Source organism: Lactuca virosa, chromosome 9 (assembly GCF_052849685.1).
Source record: "Lactuca virosa cultivar CGN04683 chromosome 9, Lactuca_virosa_CGN04683_v6, whole genome shotgun sequence".
NCBI classification, from domain to species: Eukaryota; Viridiplantae; Streptophyta; class Magnoliopsida; order Asterales; family Asteraceae; genus Lactuca; species Lactuca virosa.
In genome coordinates this window covers 163,019,607-163,038,583 of record NC_136434.1, presented here as the reverse complement: position 1 = coordinate 163,038,583, position 18,977 = coordinate 163,019,607, and the positions used below count along the sequence as shown (strand labels likewise).

The following is an 18,977-nucleotide window of genomic DNA, read 5'->3' as shown; positions in this document are numbered from 1 at the left end:
CCAATGTCCGGTACGACGAGTTCGCCACGAACTCTCATATATCCCTCCTCAGTATGCTCAAGTATCGACTCACACGTGTCTGCTCAGTGGACACGTGCTCAGGGCAGAACATCGCCCTCTCGTGAAACATCCTCGAAATCTCAGTAACTGACTCTGTCTTCTGCTTGAGAGACAGAAACTCTTGTGCCAACTGCTCCCTCTCTACCGGGGGAACATACTCGTCTCGGAACAACTGGACAAACCTCTCCCATGTCACCGTAGCATGATCTGCAGAGGTGAAACTGGCGGTCACAAACTTCCACCAGTCCTTCGCCCCCAAGCGAAGCTGGTTCAGCGCAAACCGAACTCTCAAGTGATCTGGGCATGAACATGTGTAAAAACACACCTCAATATCAGAGATCCATCTCATCGCAGCAATCGGATCCTGTGTCCCATCAAACTCTGGTGGCTTCGTGTTGCTGAACTCCCAGAACAACAACGAGTCACCTCCCTGTGGCCTAGCAGCGGCGACAGCTGCAGTGGCGGCAGCAACAGCAGCCTCAGTGATAGCAGCGTATCGCTCATCAAATGTCTCAATCAGGGTGGTCTTGATAGACCCAAACATCTCAGGAATCTCTTCTCGGATGGCTGCTGCCACCTCATCATGAATCATCCTCCGGATTTCCTCGTCACTGGTCCCACTGCGCTCGGGGTTGTGGCGTGTACTCACCATGATGCCTCTGAAACACAACACAAAATTATCAAAGACTCGCTCGAGCATACTCACACTCGATCACCCATTCCTACTTGTTCCTTAGCTTCTTAAGGGTTCTTACTTGGATTGCATACAGATCTGGTGTTTTCAGTAGTACGGGCCCAATACTACCTTCCACACCCGGCCTGTAGTCACCCCAAGTCCTCCTCATAGGATTCTAATTCCCAAGTACTCTATCTCTCTTAGTATCAGACTACTCTCGACTCAGAATTTTCTCTCTAAGTGCTCCTGCTCACTACTCTCATTAGCACATACTCAAAGCACATAACAGATAACAACCACTCCTAAGCTAAGGCATCACAAATCAGGCAACCCTATCCCTAAGATAGGTAATACCTAGCTTATTCTCTAGCATTCATCACTATCATATCATAATTATCTCATGACACACTAAGTAAGGGTATTTTGGGAAATCACTGTTTGGGCTCTGGCTGATTGTACATACTACTCCATCTCGATTTCTCTTAAAACTCTTTCTCTTTTTAGAAAATTTCATTTCTTCGAAAAAATTGTCTCAATTCCTCAGTTTGAGTCCAGATATACCCGAAGGTGCATTCGAATCCCTCAAACCAAGGCTTTGATACCAACTTGTAACAACGTAAATTTTAAACCAAAATTTCAAATTTCAAAACACATTTTTCTCAATTCAAACATCTCAAAAAGTGTTATAGGATTAAATCATCCAACACATATCCCAAAAACTGAATATATAATAAATCCCGGATCCTCATGACTCAAATCTCTGGCGTGTGTACAATCAAGTCGGCGCCTTCCCGTGATCCTGAGAAGTACCTGAAACATATGTCACATACACGATAAGCACAAGGCTTAGTGAGTTCCCCAAAATACCACATACACACATTAGCCACTCGAGGCTATAACACTGTATGACCCCCCGGTCAATGTGTCTCGGTGGGACCCTCCAGTCCCCAACTCTGATGGACCCTCTGGTCCTAACTTTGTGGACCCTCCGGTCCTAACTCAGTAACTAAATAACACAACATATATACAATAAGCATAAAGTAAATAAGCAGGATAACTCAATCACAGTATATGCACACAAGACCCTCCGGTCACACATAGGTTACCACTTAGGGTAAGTATAGTGAGAAGACTCACCTCGTAAGAACTCGAATAGTCTCGAACTCAGATCACTGGTCTAGCCTTCGCCTAACACAATGATAATAATCCCTAATTAATAAGGCTCTTACTGAAGCTAAGCTAACCCTTCTACAAACTCACAGAAGGGAAAAAGACCATTTTACCCCTCCATGGCCTCATAGTCCACAAATTGACTAAACCCTAAAAGCCAACCGAAGGTCAACGGCAGGGAGTACGTTGCGCGTACCATCTCTCTACGGTGGGCGTAATCGGCTGCCATGCAAGTCATCGGGGATGCTCGACCCCTACGCTGCGCGTACTGGGAGTACGCCCAGCGTACGTCCCAGTTTCTCTATCCTCACGTTTTTGGTCTTAATCCATTAAGACATTGGCTCATATCACAGATCTGGACTTCCTAATGTCTCTTAATCCATAAAGTCAGTGACTTTAAGCCTTTGCATGGCTGATTGGGTCACTAACACTCAAAACATCCATCATCTTTCCTCATGAAGCTCCTATCTCATGCATGGCTTACTCCTAACGTCTAAGATTGGATTTTCATCACTCTAATCCACAAAATACACTGAAAAGGGATAGATCAAGGTCTCTGGAGCTCATTATCTCATAAAGTCTCCTTCTTTTGGGACAAAACCCTAAAATACTCCATGAAAATGCACAAAACGAAATAGTGAGAAAGCTTGGAGCTTTATACCTCTATGTGAAGCTTTCCTCACTGCTAAGCTCAGATCCAAAAGCCTGGACTCTCACTCTTCTTCTCCAAAGCTCCTTCTCCTCTTCAAGATCACAAGAATATGCTCACAAGTTCTCGAATGCACTCTCCAGCTAAGAAGATGAATATATAGGGTTAGGAAGGTTTGGTGTCTAGGAATGGTGGCCAGGAATGAGGCCATCACTTCCTTTTTATAGGGCCGCACCTCAAATTAGGGTTTACATTCTGGGCCTAGTATGCCCAGCGAACCCTCCGGTACGCCAGCGTACTAGGTGGCCTCCACGTCCAAAGCACGCACATGAGTACGCTGAGCGTACACTCTAGTACGCCCTGCGTACCCATTAATCACTTTTTCTCTACCAAGGGCCAAATGAAACAAATGCTCAATAGATTAAGGTTCACAAGGTATACCTGGACTTGGGGTGTTACAACATTTTTTGGGAATGACCACGAAGACGCCTACAACCATATAGATGAGGTGGTAGAGATTTCAAGTTATTTTAATGCTCCCAATGTGACGAAAAATGCAATGATGTTACGACTTCTACCAGTCACACGCAAGGATGCAAGTAAATATTGGTTGAAATCAATTCCTTTTGGAGCCAACCCGACATGGACTGATCTTAGAACCGAATTCATCTAACAATTCACCCTCCTTCTAAAATAACAAAACTTAAGAAAAATATCCAAAACTTCCAACAACTGGATAGGGAGTCATTACACGAAGCTTGGGAGCGTTACAAGAGATTATTACGAAATTATCCTCAACATGATTTCAATGTGTAGAAGGAAATTTTAATTTTCTATGAGGGTATCAACATGTGCACTCACCAACTTCTAGATTCGCAAGGGCCCGTGACAAAGAAGGACTCAACAACTAACAAGGCTTTAATTGAAGAATTTGCCAAACACTCAAAAGAATATCACAATCCAAGGGAGGATTTCACTAGAGGGTAATCAAGTAAAAAAAGAGGTCAAGATAGTATTGCCTCCATAATTACAAAGCTCGACACCATGTACAATAGGATCACAAAGGTGGGGGAATCAATTCATGCAATGCAAGTTGGATGCAACAATTGTAGCGGACCGACTTGGATGAGAACGGATACAACAGGGCTCGAGTGTGCTATTTGAATAGATATACGCTTGAAAAAGATAGGAGGAAGCCGAGATGTACACCACATGAATATCAATAACAAAAGATTAATGTAACATCCAAAAATAAGGTCCCAAAATTTTTTGTTTATAATAGATAAAATAGTATTTTCAGTTGTCATTCAATCATCACAGAAAAATCAATGTAATCAATGTATCAAATATATCAAAATCAGAATAAATATCAAATGCGGAATCTCCATGGTGTGTACGGTGCAGTCAACTCGAGCCATTCCCCTTGGAACCGGAAGTACCTGAAACACAAACTAAATCTATAAGCACAAATCTTAGTGAGTTCTCCAAGATACCGCATACCAAACATATCATATAACGGGTCGCGCCCACACTCACAATACGGGCCCCACCCAATAAGCATACATATACAAACACATACAAGTATCGCACAGACAACAAGTATATCAACATAATAAAAAAGGGTTGGCCTTGGTGCCTTAGACCCGCTAAACCTGGTGAGGAAAACTCACCTCGGATGCTGAACGATAGCTGAATAGGTCCCGGCTCTGAATATCAGCTCTATTCAACCCCTAAACAGAAACAATTCCTTAGATACAACTCAAAATGCCCCAATACCCCTTATAGGTCAACTTGGTCAAAGACAAAAGTCAAAAGTCAAGGTCAACGACCCGAGTTGACCCAACATGTTGTGTCTGCAAGGTCGGGAAAAACCAAGCCAACACGTCGTGTTTACAAATAAACACGTCGTGTTCGCCAGAAATCCAACAGCTTAATACATTAAGCTGTCTTCATCGAATCTAAGAGCTCCAAAGCTCAGATCTCAACCAAAATGATATCTAGAAGGGTAAAGTTTCCAACTTTACCCTTAGGAACCACCAAAATGGGTCAAAACCCAAACCCTAGGCTCATTAAAGGGAGGGCTTAACCCATTAAGCTCTAAACCTTCAAATACATAGCCCCAAATGCAGATCTGACACCCAAGAGCTGGAAAACCGCATAAAGTTTCCAACTTTACATTCATGCATGCCAAAAAGAAGCTCTAAAGCTCAAAAAAGGCTTAATAAAGGACTTAATGCATGAATGATACCTAGAACCTTATAAAGCTTGCAACTTTAAGCCAAAGGAGGCCACAAAAAAGGCCAGATCTAACAGGATGTTGGAACCTGAAAGTGAACCTCTAGCAATCCTAAGTCCAAATTCCGAAGATCATGTGTTCCGAAGTAAAGGGTCCGGAGTCAATGGTGAAGACTGGTTTGGAATCTGTCCGGACAAGAAGAGAAGAAGATGCGAAGCTGAAGTCATTCTGAAATGATTCTCATGTCCGGAATGGATGCTGATCCAGAGCAACTCTATTTTGTCTTCGTGCATTTATTAAGTTTGTCTTTGTATTGATATGACATTTCATAGGACTTAGTCTTTTGTTGTATTAGAATATCAGAATGTCAGAAACATTTCTATTGTCCAGTCCTATGTAAGTATTCTAGTTAATTCGCTGTAACATTCACTCCTATTTATAGGAGCATTCAATACTAGTCAACTACGGATCTTTCACTCAACTTTTAGCATTTCACTAACTTCTTTCAAACATTCTTCTTGTTCTTCATTTATTAGCTTTACCTTGATCATTCACTCTCATTCCTCATTTAATGACTTGATCATTTGTTGAATATATTATCTAAGACTTGACTGGTCTTTCCAGGCTTGACTTGAACATTTACTAGCAAGCAGACATTGATCTTAAGCATTCACTCAAGGTTTGAGTTCTCAAACCTTGTCCCTGCACATCAGATCTATTTTTTTCTCATAATTGGTATCAGAGCTTGAGTGGTTGTCCTTTGAATCCATAAGATCAAATTATAATTGGTTTGAAATTACCTTGGTATTTCAACCATTTCAGTGTTAAGGATAAAAGTTCATCTATATACCACTTTAGCTTGAAGATATCTTAACTTCAATGGCTGCTTCTAATCCTCAGCAAATGATTTCAATGCAAATCGCAAATAGTGTGGATGGACCTACACGTGCCCCATTACTGGTTGTGGAAGAATATGATCAATGAAAAGTTAGAATGGAAAGATTTTTACTCGCCAAGGATAAAGGTGAAGAAATCTGGAGATCCGCCAAAGAAGGCCCACATGTTCCTGTAAGAACAGTTGTAAGAGATGCAGCTGCTCAGCTCATGCGAGAAGAAGAAACTCGCCCAGCTCCTCTAACTGCAGATGATATCGAGAAGCTGCATGCTGATCAAGTTGCTTTCTCAGAAATGGTGTTTGGTGTTCCTCCCTCGCTCTTCGAGCACATCAAGCTGTGCAAATCAGCCAAAGAGATTTGGGACACTCTTAAGGACCTGATTGAAGGTGCGGAAAATCTGAAAGACAAGCGCCTCACCTCAGTTGTCAACGACTTCGATACCTTCACTACCACTCCTGGTGAATCAGTGGCCTCAGCCTCCAACCGTTACAAAATCGTGGTCAACAACATGACTGCTCATGGGATTGTCCGAAATCCTTTGGAGTACAATCTCAAATTCATAAACAGTCTTGCCAAGGATGGGGAAATGTGAAATCTTGTCTCCAAAGCAATGGTTCCTTGAAAAAGTGGAAGCTCTATCAACTTTTTGATGAACTTCAAGGACATGAGTCTAATGTTGCTCAAACCGTAAGAGAACTCTCCGGAGGTCCTCTTGCCCTTGTCAGTTCTTTCGAATCAACCATTCCGAACTCATCTACTTCGGATCCCTTCAAACCCATTGTTCCATCTGTTCAAACATCCGCACCCATCTTACCCACACAAATCTATCATGTTCATGATTCTAAAGCCATGGACTCTGAACTCCATTTCCAACAGGAGTTTGCTCTACTCTCAATGAAATACAAACGTCCTTTCAATCCTTCTTACAAACCATACCAAAACCGATTCCATGCTCCTCACCATAACAATCCTCAACCATACTCAGCTTCGGAACCTAAACCAACTTCGGAAAACCCTCCCGCATACAAACCAAACATCACTAAACCAAACTCTACTCCGGAACCCTCTCATAATTCCAAATCGGACAAACCAAAAATTGTGTGTCATAAGTGTGGACATGCAAATCACTTTGCTAAAGATTGCCTGGCTGATGCTCCGCAGAAACCAAAAATCAAGGACTCTGCTTACTACGTCCGAAGAGCCCAAGAGATGGCTGAAAGCGAAAAAGCCTTTGTAACAACGGTTTCAAGAGATGTTGAAGGATATTGGTCATCCGGGGATGATAATGACATGGTAACTGGGAGAAACATGTGTTTGATGGCAAGACAAACGGTTGAATGTGATGAAGGATATTGGTCTTCTGGGTCAGAAGATGAAGATGATGTTGTTGAACCTCACTAGTGCTACATGGCCACCAATGACCCACCCAGTCGAAGCATTGTTCAGCAGGTAAAATCTATGATTAGTGATAATAATTTTGATCTATCTCTTTGTGAACCTTATCTGGCCCAAATCCAAACAGATATGAGCACCATTTATAAAGCCTATGAGTCTGCCATAGAAGCCAGTGAGAAGAAGGAATGTGAACTAAATCGTCTTAGGTTGCATTTTGAGGATAAAAAATTGAAAATCGAGTCTTTAGAGCATGAGCTTGTAATGTCAAAAGATGAATGTATCATTTTGAAAGACAAATACGAAATTACCTATTCTGAAATAAATATTTTGATTACTGATAACAAACATATCAATGCTAAGATAGATGCTTTGCACAATTCAATTGACATACTTGAATCAAATCTTCAGATGACTCATAATTTTCGTCATCCATGGTCAAAAGCACCAAGTCTCGGAAGCGAGTATCCGAAACCTATTACTCGTCCCTTAAAAGAATTTCAAAATTTGACCTTTATGGGAGAGGTTCCGAACATCAAACATTCGGACACCCCCGTTTCTCCCTTGTATCCTCTTCATGAGACCACATATCATTTTGAGTCCTTAATTCCTGAGTTTCAACCAATTGTTGTCAAATGTCCCGATTCCACGCCTCTTCCGCCTCTGATAAACCTGGACCTGAATCGGACCACGGAATTTCATCACAGTGTTTCAAATTGCGTAGATTACGTTCCTAGGAGTAACCCTCCCAACAACTGTGTTGTTGAAGAATTCCTTCCCTGACAACTGAAACTATTGCCTCTGAGTTTGTATGGGCATCCTTAAATGATAAAGTTGAAGTCTCAAGCTGTGTGTCCTCTGATTCTTGCGAATCAGATTCCTTAGTCGTCTCAAAAACTAAATTGGTTCCCATTACTCATGAGTTTAGTAATCCAACCGTAGGACAAACCTCAAAATCCTTGTCTCACCCTAAGAGAAAACTAATGCTGAATAGGAAGGATATTGTAGATCCCAAAGTAGAAGCTCGAAATGCACATAAAAAGGAAGTTAAGACTAGACAACATTCCAGGTTCATTTAAAACTCCAAACCGAGTATATCCCGAAATTCTCATGCATCAACCCATAGTCAAAACTCCTTTGTTCCCACTAAGATCCTCAAAAGACCTTCTGAATCTCTCAGTCGTGTAGAACCCAAGAAAGTAGACAGTTTTACTCAGCCTAAATCTCGTGTGAATTCCATGACAGTCCAAAACACTTCTCCTCGGACTGTTTCATCTGTTTTTATTGCAAAATCTGATGGAACAATTTTTAAACCCAATCTTTCAAAAACCAATCTGTCATCAAGCAAATCCACAAATGCAAAGAAAACACCTTTTTCAAAATCTTTAAAGAAAAATCTTGCGTGGAAAGTCAAAACTCCCATTGATGAAACAACAATTCCGGAGGTTACAAATCTTACAAACACTCCGAACGTCAAAGGTCCGAAGAAGACTGTTCAGAACCTTCAAGTCATTGAATATGACTACTGGATAGATGAAAAGATATTAGCCTTCTGTCTGTTTCCAAAGAATTCAAAGAATACCACCCAGAAACACAAAGTTGTTCCTAAGTCACAATCAAAGTCCAAAGCCCGTGCCTACGTCCCAAAGTCTAATTCGGAGCCTAAAAACTTCATTAATCACTAATTTTGCAGGCACTTTGTGCTTCGGAGCAAGAAACAATATGGTATATTGATAGTGCTTGCTCCATGCACATGACGGGGCAGAAAGATTTTCTGCGAGATCTAAAGCTTTCTCCAAACGTTGGTTACGTGACATATGGCAACAACTTCAACTCTCAAATACGTGGTTATGGGATCCTCACCAATGGAAACTTCTCTATCTCACACGTGGCTTATGTAGCTGATCTAAAACATAATTTGATAAGTGTTGCTCAGCTCACTGATTCAAATCGACGTGTGGAATTTTGCAAAAAGTACAACTACGTAATGACTGAAGACCGGAAAGAGTGTTTAATCAATTCACTTCGCAACAAGAACATGTACCCGCTCGACATCAACATGATTGTTGGCAAACCGCAACTCTGCCTTCTCACCAAAGTTGTTCCTGACGTCAATTGGTTATGGCACCGAAGGCTCGCTCATCTAAACTTTCGGTACATGAATGATCTCGTATCCGGCGAAATGGTGAGAGGTTTACCTCTTCTCAAATTCGAAAATGATCATTTGTGTGCTGCTTGTGAGTGTGGTAAGCAATTGAAGAAGGGTCATCCTGTTATCATCGAAAAATCCATTTCGGAACCATTGGAGCATCTACACATTGATCTTTGTGGACCATCCACGGTAGAAAGTCTTCATCATAAGAAATACATTCTTGTGATTGTTGATGATTTTACAAGGTTCACTTGGGTATTCTTTCTAAGGCTGAAATCCGAAACAGCCTTAGAGCTCATCAATTTTATCAAAGGAATAGAAAATCTTATCAAACTCCCAGTTAGGAGAATCCGAAGTGATAATGGATCGGAATTCACTAATTCCACCATTGAGAAATTTCTCACTGAAAAAGGAATCGACCACAACTTCTCAGCTCCTTATACTCCACAACAAAACGGTGTAGTCAAAAACTCTCGTTGAAGCTACTCGATCCATGCTGAACTTCGCAAATCTACCACTCTATCTTTGGGCTGAAGTCGTATCTACAGCCTGTTTCACTCAAAATCGAAGTATCATCAATCGACGCCTCAACATGACACCGTACGAAGCAATAAATGGTCGGAAGCCAACAATCTCGTTTTTGCATGTTTTCGGATGCAGATGCTTCATCAAGAACAACCGTTTTCAGCTTACCAAGTTCCAATCTAAAGCTGATGAAGCCATCTTCCTTGGGTACTCCTCAAAATCAAAAGCTTACAGAGTTCTTAATCAGAGAACTCGTGTTCTGGAAGAAAGCTTTGACGTTACTTTCAATGACAACTTCGTTCGGAATTCTGGCCCAACCCATATTACAACTCACATTTTGGAGTCCGATGCTCCTCCGCCAGGATGTCCGAACTCCCAAACAATTCTTGAAGTTGATTTTGAAACTCTCTTTGGTCCTTCTGAAACCGCTCTTGATTCGGAATCTCGATCAAGGCCAACTCTCATTCCAATCTTTACTTCGGAAGCCCCTGTCTTGCGTAACGTCTCCGGTCTGATCCCAAGCCTCCCTCCATTTGATTCCGAACCATTTCAACCTTCTCAGGTTGAGCGGGAGAATGCTCATCCCTCTCTTGAATCAAATGTGGATGGCTTCCAAGATGCACCTGCTGATTTCGATGACTCCAATCCTCTCAACATTGATGAAAATGAAAACTTCTTTGAGTTCCCTTCTGTTGATGATGTCAATCTCTCTGGTTCAGAAGTTCAGGGGGAGCATCATCCTCACATTCAAACCATTTAGGGGGAGAAAATCAATTCAACTGTTAATATCGGATCGACAGTTGCACAAGAACTCCCAAGATTACATGTTTGGACAAAGGATCATCCTCCGAACCAAGTAATCAGAAACCCCAATGCTGGTGTACAGACTCGTTCTGCTACAAGTATCCAAAAATGAATGCCATTTCTCAGCATTTATATCCATGGTTGAACCCAAATCCATTAAGGACGCATTAGAGCATGCTGATTGGATTACAGCCATGCAAGAAGAACTGGCAGAATTTGACCGAAATGAAGTTTGGACTCTCGTGCCTCCTCCTCAGAATCATCCCATTGTCGGTACGAGATGGGTATTTCGTAACAAGCTAGATGACGCAGGAGTTATTATTCGAAATAAAGCAAGATTGGTGGCAAAATGATTTACACAGATTGAAGGGCTCGACTACGATGAGACCTTTGCCCCTGTTGCACGCCTTGAAGCCATATATCAGAATCTTTCTTGCTTATGCTGCTCACAAAGGCTTCAAAGTTTACCAAATGGATGTTAAGAGTGCTTTTCTTAACGGTGAACTTGACACTGAAGTGTACCTTCAAACACCCCCCGGTTTTGTTAATCTCTCCTTTCCAAACTACTGTTACAAACTCTGGAAGGCTGTCTACAGACTCAAGCAGGCTCCTCGGGCATGGTGCGAGACCCTCACTGATTTTCTCAAACGCTCCGGTTTCCAAAGAGGAATTCTAGATCCTACCCTATTCCGAAGATCAAATGGAAAGCATCTCATGCTGGTACAAATTTATATGGACGACATCATTTTTGGATCTACGGATTCATCTATGGTTGCTGACTTTGCTAAAACTATGATCAATCAATTTCAAATGAGCATGAATCGGGAGTTAAGCTTCTTTCTTGGCCTTCAAGTCAAACAGACTAATAGAGGACTATTCATTCACCAAAAGAAGTATATTTCGGAACTCCTCAAGAAATACTCAATGGACACATGTGCCTCAGCCACGGTACCAATGGGCTTCGGACACAAGATCTTCGCCGACCCTTCAGGTGTTTCAGTTGATGAAAAGAAGTATCGCAGAATGATTGGATCCCTTCTCTATCTCACAACAAGTCGTCCTGATATCATGTTTTCCACATGTTTATGTGCCAGATTTCAAGTCAACCCAAAGATGTCTCATCTCTTGGCTGTGAAACAAATTTTCTGATATCTCAAAGGTACTAAGAGTCTCGGAATCTGGTACCCAGCAAACGAGAGCTTTCTACTTCAAGCCTGTTCAGATTCCAACTATGGTGGTCTTCAACTTGATAGAAAAAGCACTTTAGGTGGATGTCAATACTTAGGTGGTCGTTTGGTCAGTTGGTCATCCAAGAAACAAAATTGCATCGCCCTATCTACAGCCGAAGCCGAATACATTGCTGCTGCCAGCTGTACATCTCAGGTTCTGTGGATGAAATCTCAACTCTTGGATTATGGTTACCGCTTTCAGCGCATTCCTATCTATTGTGATTCTCAAAGTTCCATTGCGATTTCCCACAATCCAATTCAGCACTCAATGACTAAACACATCGATAAAAGGTACCATTTCATAAAAGATCATGTTCTAAATGGTAACATTGAACTCATTTTTGTTCCATCTGACGATGAGATTGCTGATGTCTTTACCAAGGCATTAGACGAAACCAAATTCAACGGTTTTCTGAACAAAATGGGTATGATGATACCAGATCCTCAGTTCTTTCAAGAGACTTGTTCTCTTTGATAGACGTATTCGAAAGAAAATTAATTCCGATTTAAATTTTTCATCTCGGAACTGCTTTCTCTCTGAATACATAGGATCATTTTACTTGTCTTTATTTCTGACCATCACTTGAGTTGTAAGCTATACAGTTCGCCCTAATTGTTTGCTATTTAAAGTCCACATTGTCATAGTGCTCAAATTTTCATCTCGGAATATACTTCATAATGGCATCCCGGAATTCCACTCCGGAAAAGGTATTGCATTTTGCACTCCGGAATTTCAAAATTCACTCCGGAAGTTTTCTCAAATCTAGCTCCATAATTTTATTTAAAATCTCACTCCAGAATGCTTTCCCAATCATGTTCCGGAAACTTTCTCAAATTCACTCCGGAATGCTTTCCCAATCATGTTCCGGAAACTTTCTCAAATTCACTCCGGAAATTCTTGAAAATCATTGTTCCGGAATCTCTGCTCCGGAATCCCAAACCTTTTCCAAATCGAACTGAATTTCTACTCCGGAATCTCATCTTTTCCGAAATAACACTAAATTTTTTGACTCCGGAATCGAAACCCTCTCCAGATTATCTCTCATTTCGGACCACTTTTCAAAACAAGCATGTTCCGGAGCACTACTCTTTATCCTCCGAATCCTACTCTGTCCGGAACCGCTCATCCGGAATTCCAAAGGTTAATAATGTGAAACGTTTTTTCAACGGTTACTCTTTAGGAAGATCCTTATCCTATCTTCCTCGAATTTCGTGACACGGTTGCACGCCCCCATAAAGCAACCATCGAATCGCCGTTTAGGGTTTTCCATTTCCAGTTACAAACAACCTTACCTTTCACCTCCCAGGTCAACTCAGCCCCCTAAACTAGTCACTCATTTAATGCAACCCGTTTCGAACTCGGATCCTCATCATTACACCCACCGACCCGACCCACTTCCCTTACCTATAAATACCAATTAACACCCCCTTTTACCTCTTTACGCGCCCAATGCTTCCAAAACCCTCAATTTCTCTCTGAGTTCTTCGTGTTCATCAAGCATTCATCACTCTGCAACAATAGCTTCCCCTCCTTCACCACCAAAAACTGCTCCAACCGCTTCAACTCCCAAGAAGTCGATTGCCAAGAAGAAACGATCAAAAGGTTCATCTTCATCAACCTCCCCTGAACCGTTTCTAAGGGACACGACACAACTGTTTTCCCTAAACCCTGAAGATTACGATGAATATGTTTGTGTTATGGTGGAGTTCATCGAAAATCATCCCATCTCCATCCCTCTCACTAAAATTCCTAAACCACCTCTTCCATTTCATCATCTCCACAGATCTTTCACCAGAATCAAGGAAGTCGATGGTGTGTTGGAGACAAAAATCATTGGCGATCGTATCATTCCAATCTACAAATCTACCTTCTTGAAAGCCATCAGTGTTAAACCAAACCCCAAGGGATTCACAGTCCAAGAACCAACCACTGAAGAGTTTCAGACCTTTCTGAATCACATTGGCTACAATCAAGATTACAGGGCCAAAGACTTCAAGAAATCAGCCGTCTCAGGACTCTGGACTGTGTTGATGCACTTCATCATTCGAGGGCTATCGGGTAAGCACGAAGGAACCGATACACTCAGCAAGGACTGGCTTCATGTTGTCTATAGCATCTACTCCGGACGTGATAACGCGGTTGATCTTCCGGAGGTCTTATGGCAAGATTTCTGCAAGTTTGCCATCAAAAGGAAGGACAACGAAATTTCGACCCTTATATTATGGGCACTGACGATTCAACAACTCTTCAATGACCTTTCCGAACCAATTCCGGTCTCCACAATTCCTCCGGAGGTATGTGTTTCCTTCAAAGTTGTCAAGGCTTATAGAATTCCGGACCAATCCTCCTATGGTCCGGTTAGACGAATTCTGGACCACATGTTGGCCTTAATCCCTTCCGATTCCATTTATCTGAAACAACACTTAGAGACTTCGGTTGTATTTGACCCAACACAACCTGCCCAAGTCTCAGTTGAGCCCACTTCGGAAGAGGCCAATCCTCCCATGTCCGGACCTAAGGTTAAGAAATCTACCAAACGAAAGAGTTCTCCCACCAAGCCAAAGCCTAAAAAGAGAACCAAAGTAAGCTCTTCCTCTCCAAAGGAAGATGCTCATGACATTCAGGCTGACTCTGGCCGTCCGAACACCCCTCCAGCCCACTCATCTGAGGTACCCCTCAATGTTTCAACATCACCTGCACACACTAACGGGGAGTCTCCACATAATCCACCCTCACCTTCCCAAAAAGGTGATGCCGGTGTTGACAATAGTTCCTTGCAGCCCCCTGGAACACACCCACAAGTCTCATTTGATATCCCTCTCGTTTCTCACACAAGCACACACTCCGGAGCCCCTGTTCCGGACCCTAAGTACTCCGGAGCTGGAGCAGTCCCTCCGACTCCGGATGCCTCAACTTGTCTGATACCCGGAAGGTGTACAGGACGACCAGGTGCTAACGATCCTCAATGGGAAGATTATGTTCACAGGGTTGTTTCCAGACGTCCGGATCTGACAAGAGCTCAAGTGGAAGCCACTCTTACTTCAATGTACAACAGAGCTCATTAAAGCAATCTTCCATATGTTCCTCCTACAGATGATGATGCCAATCGGGAACTTGCTTCGGAACAACCTCCAATCATCACTCATACCAATGTATTCCAAACTGATTCGGATGAAGAAACCTCCAAAGAAATAATGATCACTGATGAAGGCAACTCTGTTCCGGACCCCAACTTCATGCCATCAATCCGTTTTCAATCCAAGCCATCATCCTCCAAGTCTGCTTTTGACTTCGGATCCTCTTCTTCAACCACTCCGGATGATGGACCCAACTCCAAGCTACATGAAGATGATGTCATCACTAAGCCTGGTCCATCCACACATACTTCATCGCGTCAAGCTCCGCCGCAACACTCAGACTCTGACTCCGAATCCTCTGCTGGTGATCACATTGACCCTTTTGCTCTCCTTGACATTCAAACCAATGTGTCAGATACTATGAAGAAGGTCTCCTCAATCGAAACATCCGTAACAGAGCTCAACACAAAGATGGATCAAAAGGTTTCCGGACTTGATTCCAAACTCGATGCCATCCTTCAGTCTCTCTCACAACAGTTTGAACCTTCAGTTGCGGAAAGAGAGGCCCAAATTGATCAACTGATCTCTCTTCGTCTCAAGCATTCTATGGAAGAAGTTGAAGCCAAATATGATGCTTCGGTTGACCACTACCTCGACACAATCACCTCTATGCTCAAGGTCCATGACGATTTGGTGTCTGCTACCAACGATCTTATTAAGAAGACCCACATTCGTCATGAGAAACAAATCCAAAGGCTGGAGAAGGAGATCAAGAAGAAGGATGAAATGAACCTTATCATTCAAAAATTCCTCATCAAGCTACTTCGATCCACTTGGAACATCGTTGATGTTCCAAATCGAAAGTTTGATGAGATGTTAGTTGTTCTCAGTCATCTATTCGATCACCTTGTTGCTCAAGCTCCCACTTCCAAAGCATACTTTACCCTCATTCTTCAACTCAACACGAGCCTTCAGAAATTATTCTCCAAATTTGACGATCTAAAGGAAGCTCTAGTACTTGCACCGGTTCCAAGATCCACCGATGCAAGAGGAGGAGAAGGTCCAAGTCAACCGTGGGAACCTGCCTCGGAGTTCACACTCCGAGATGAAGACTTAAATTCCGACGATGAAGTCCAAGTTGTGTCCGGACTTCTAGGAATTTCCTCTGATAATGAAGAAGACAGTGAAGAAGAAAAATATGTCACCAACGGAGTTCTAGGCCTCGAAGCTCCAAAGAAAATAATTCCAAAAGTGTTGACTGAGGAAGAGAAGAGCATATGGTCCGCAACCTCTTGGCCATCCTCTTTACCAAATGCTCTTCAAAGCCAAATCACTCCTCACAGCTGAAGCCTTCCGAACCACTCCTTCTATGCTCCCACCTATTCCGGCTCCAAAAATTGCTCCAATAGACCAGGGCTCTCCTCTCCGGATCCCTGATGACATTCCGGAAGATGCACTTCCGAATCCCACTCCGGAATTTGTGGTAGATGAAAACATGAAGCTCATCATGGACGCTCTAAAAAGAAACAAAGGCAAAATGCCAATGACTGCTGAACAACAAGCCTTCCACTCCGGACATCCTCTCAAGCAAAAGCAAGGATGGTCTCAGGAAGAAATCAACAAGGCGTTAGAGGACAACATTCGGATCCAAGCTCTTAAGGATAATTCTGATCCGATGCGTGGCATCTCTCCTATTTGCCGTGAAGGCATTCTCCGGGATCAAGAAATCGTTTCGTATATGTACTACGATGTTCCTACCAACGATTCCGAACAGCTCGATCTTCCTCTCTCTCCATACAGCAAGTACTACATCAAATTTGCTCCTCTTCACCCAAATGATGATCCGGAAGTGATCATACGGACTGCAAGAGAAAGGCTTGAGACATTCTACTCCAAGAATGATCAACCGTTTAAGGAAGTATGGACTAGAAAAAGAATCACCAAAGTTCATGGATTTGCAAGAAAAATCCTTGTGAAATTCGAAATCAACTGCCCACTATTTCGATTTCACGTCTTCCGGAACAAGCCTAAATACCGAACCATTACTGATACAGACTTCCCTTCCATGAATCCGAATGACATTCTGACTCTGGCTGCTCACTTTCGAGGAATGCAAAACAACGATATCAGCATGGGTGCTTTCCATACTGCTCTAAGCTTCCTCAAAGATTACGTCGTGGAATTTTGCAGATGCGACTATGAGCTGGCTCATCTCTACGGAACTGAAGACTACGTTGCGAAGATCACCTATGTTCTTCCGGAAGCTGATCTGCTTGAAGATGGTCCAATCGATGACCCGGTTCTAGGGTTTGTCTACACAACCAGGAAGACAAACAAAAAGGACTTTTTTCGTGTCCTTAACAAACACCTAGTCCCGACCAAAGCACTCCCGAAGTTCATCTCTCGAGCATCAAATTCTAAAGCACCAGAACAGGTCAAATCAAAGTTTGTAAGTCAATTAACCTGGTACATTGAAGTCAGAGAATGGTTGTTCCGAGCTTTCACTTTCATCAAGGAAGAAGCAGTATAATTGAATGGATTGCAAAGTTCACTTAGGGGGAGATTGTTGGAACCTGAAAGTGAACCTCTAGCAATCCTATGTCCAAATTCCGAAGATCATGTGTTCCGAAGTAAAGGGTCTGGAGTCAATGGTGAAGAGTGGTCTGGAATCTGTCCGGACAAGAAGAGAAGAAGATGCGAAGCTGAAGTTATTCTGGAATGATTCTCATGTCCGGAATGGATGCTGATCCGGAGCAACTCTATTTTGTCTTTGTGCATTTATTAAGTTTGTCTTTGTATTGATATGACATTTCATAGGACTTAGTCTTTTGTTGTATTAGACAATCAGAATGTCAGAAACATTTCTATTGTCCAGTCCTATGTAAGTATTCTAGTTAATTCGTTGTAACATTCACTCCTATTTATAGGAGCATTCAATACAAGTCAACTACGGATCTTGCACTCAACTTTTAGCATTTCACTAACTTCTTTCAAACATTCTTCGTGTTCTTCATTTATTAGCTTTACCTTGATCATTCATTCTCATTCCTCATTTAATGACTTGATCATTTGTTGAATATATTATCTAAGACTTGACTGGTCTTTCCAGGCTTGACTTGAACATTTATTAGTAAGAAGACATTGATCTTAAGCATTCACTCAAGGTTTGAGTTCTCAAACCTTGTCCCTGCGCATCAAATCTATTTTGTTCTCACACAGGACAACCCATGAAACACCTAACTCATAAGACAATCCATCAATGAGCCTAAAAAAATCATAACAAAACCCCATAAGGAGATCTAAACAACAACAAAGTAAGGTATGAACTTGATACCTCCAAGAGACTGCAACAAGCGGTGAGATTCTGGATCTATGGCCTTCCCTCCAAGTTAGGAACCTTCAAACTCCAAAGCTCCTTCAAAAGAGTACAAAAACCCAAAAAAGTCCACTCAAAACTTAAAGATCACCACCAAGGAAAGCTCAAAACTCGATTTAAGGTTTTAGATAACAAAGGAGGTTGGTAAGGACGCCGGTCAAGGGGACTTAAGGCCTTTAAATAGTGTGTAGCACCCTAAAAATTAGGGTTTCCTTCCCAGCTGCCAACACTCCGTGTTGAGGCACCTCAACACGCCGTGTTGGTTCATTAAACTTCGCGGCCAAAAGCATCTCGACACGCCGTGTTGAGGCTCCAACACGTCGTGTCCCAAAGAGAAAACATGAACAACTTGGAAAAAATAAAATCATACCGGGAAATCAGGCGTTACAAATCTCCCCCACTTGAATCAGACATCGTCCTCGAAGTCTGGCGACTCAAACAACTCCGGGTAGTGCTCCCTCATCTCATCCTCCGGCTCCCAAGTCCACTCTGACCCCTTGAGATGCAGCCACTGCACCTTCACTAGCTCCACAACCTTGTTCCTTAAGGTTTTTGTCTTCCGATCTAAAGTTGCCACCGGTCTCTCAACATAATTCAGGCGGTCATCCACCTAAATATCCTCCCAAGGTACAACTGCAGAATCATCTGCTAAACACTTCCGCAGCTGAGAGACATGAAATGTGCTATGAATCCGATTGAGCTCGGCTGGAAGATCGAGACGATAAGATACCCGG

The 18,977-nt window shown here is 42.4% G+C and overlaps 1 non-coding gene across 1 annotated transcript; it reads right to left on the bottom strand.

The window, feature by feature from the left end:
• Nucleotides 1–3,254: 3,254 nt before the first annotated feature.
• On the bottom strand, nucleotides 3,255–3,361 carry LOC145141774 (small nucleolar RNA R71). The gene has a single exon (XR_013722969.1). It is a non-coding gene; the product is annotated as a small nucleolar RNA R71 (small nucleolar RNA).
• Between the last annotated feature and the right edge of the window lie 15,616 nt (nucleotides 3,362–18,977).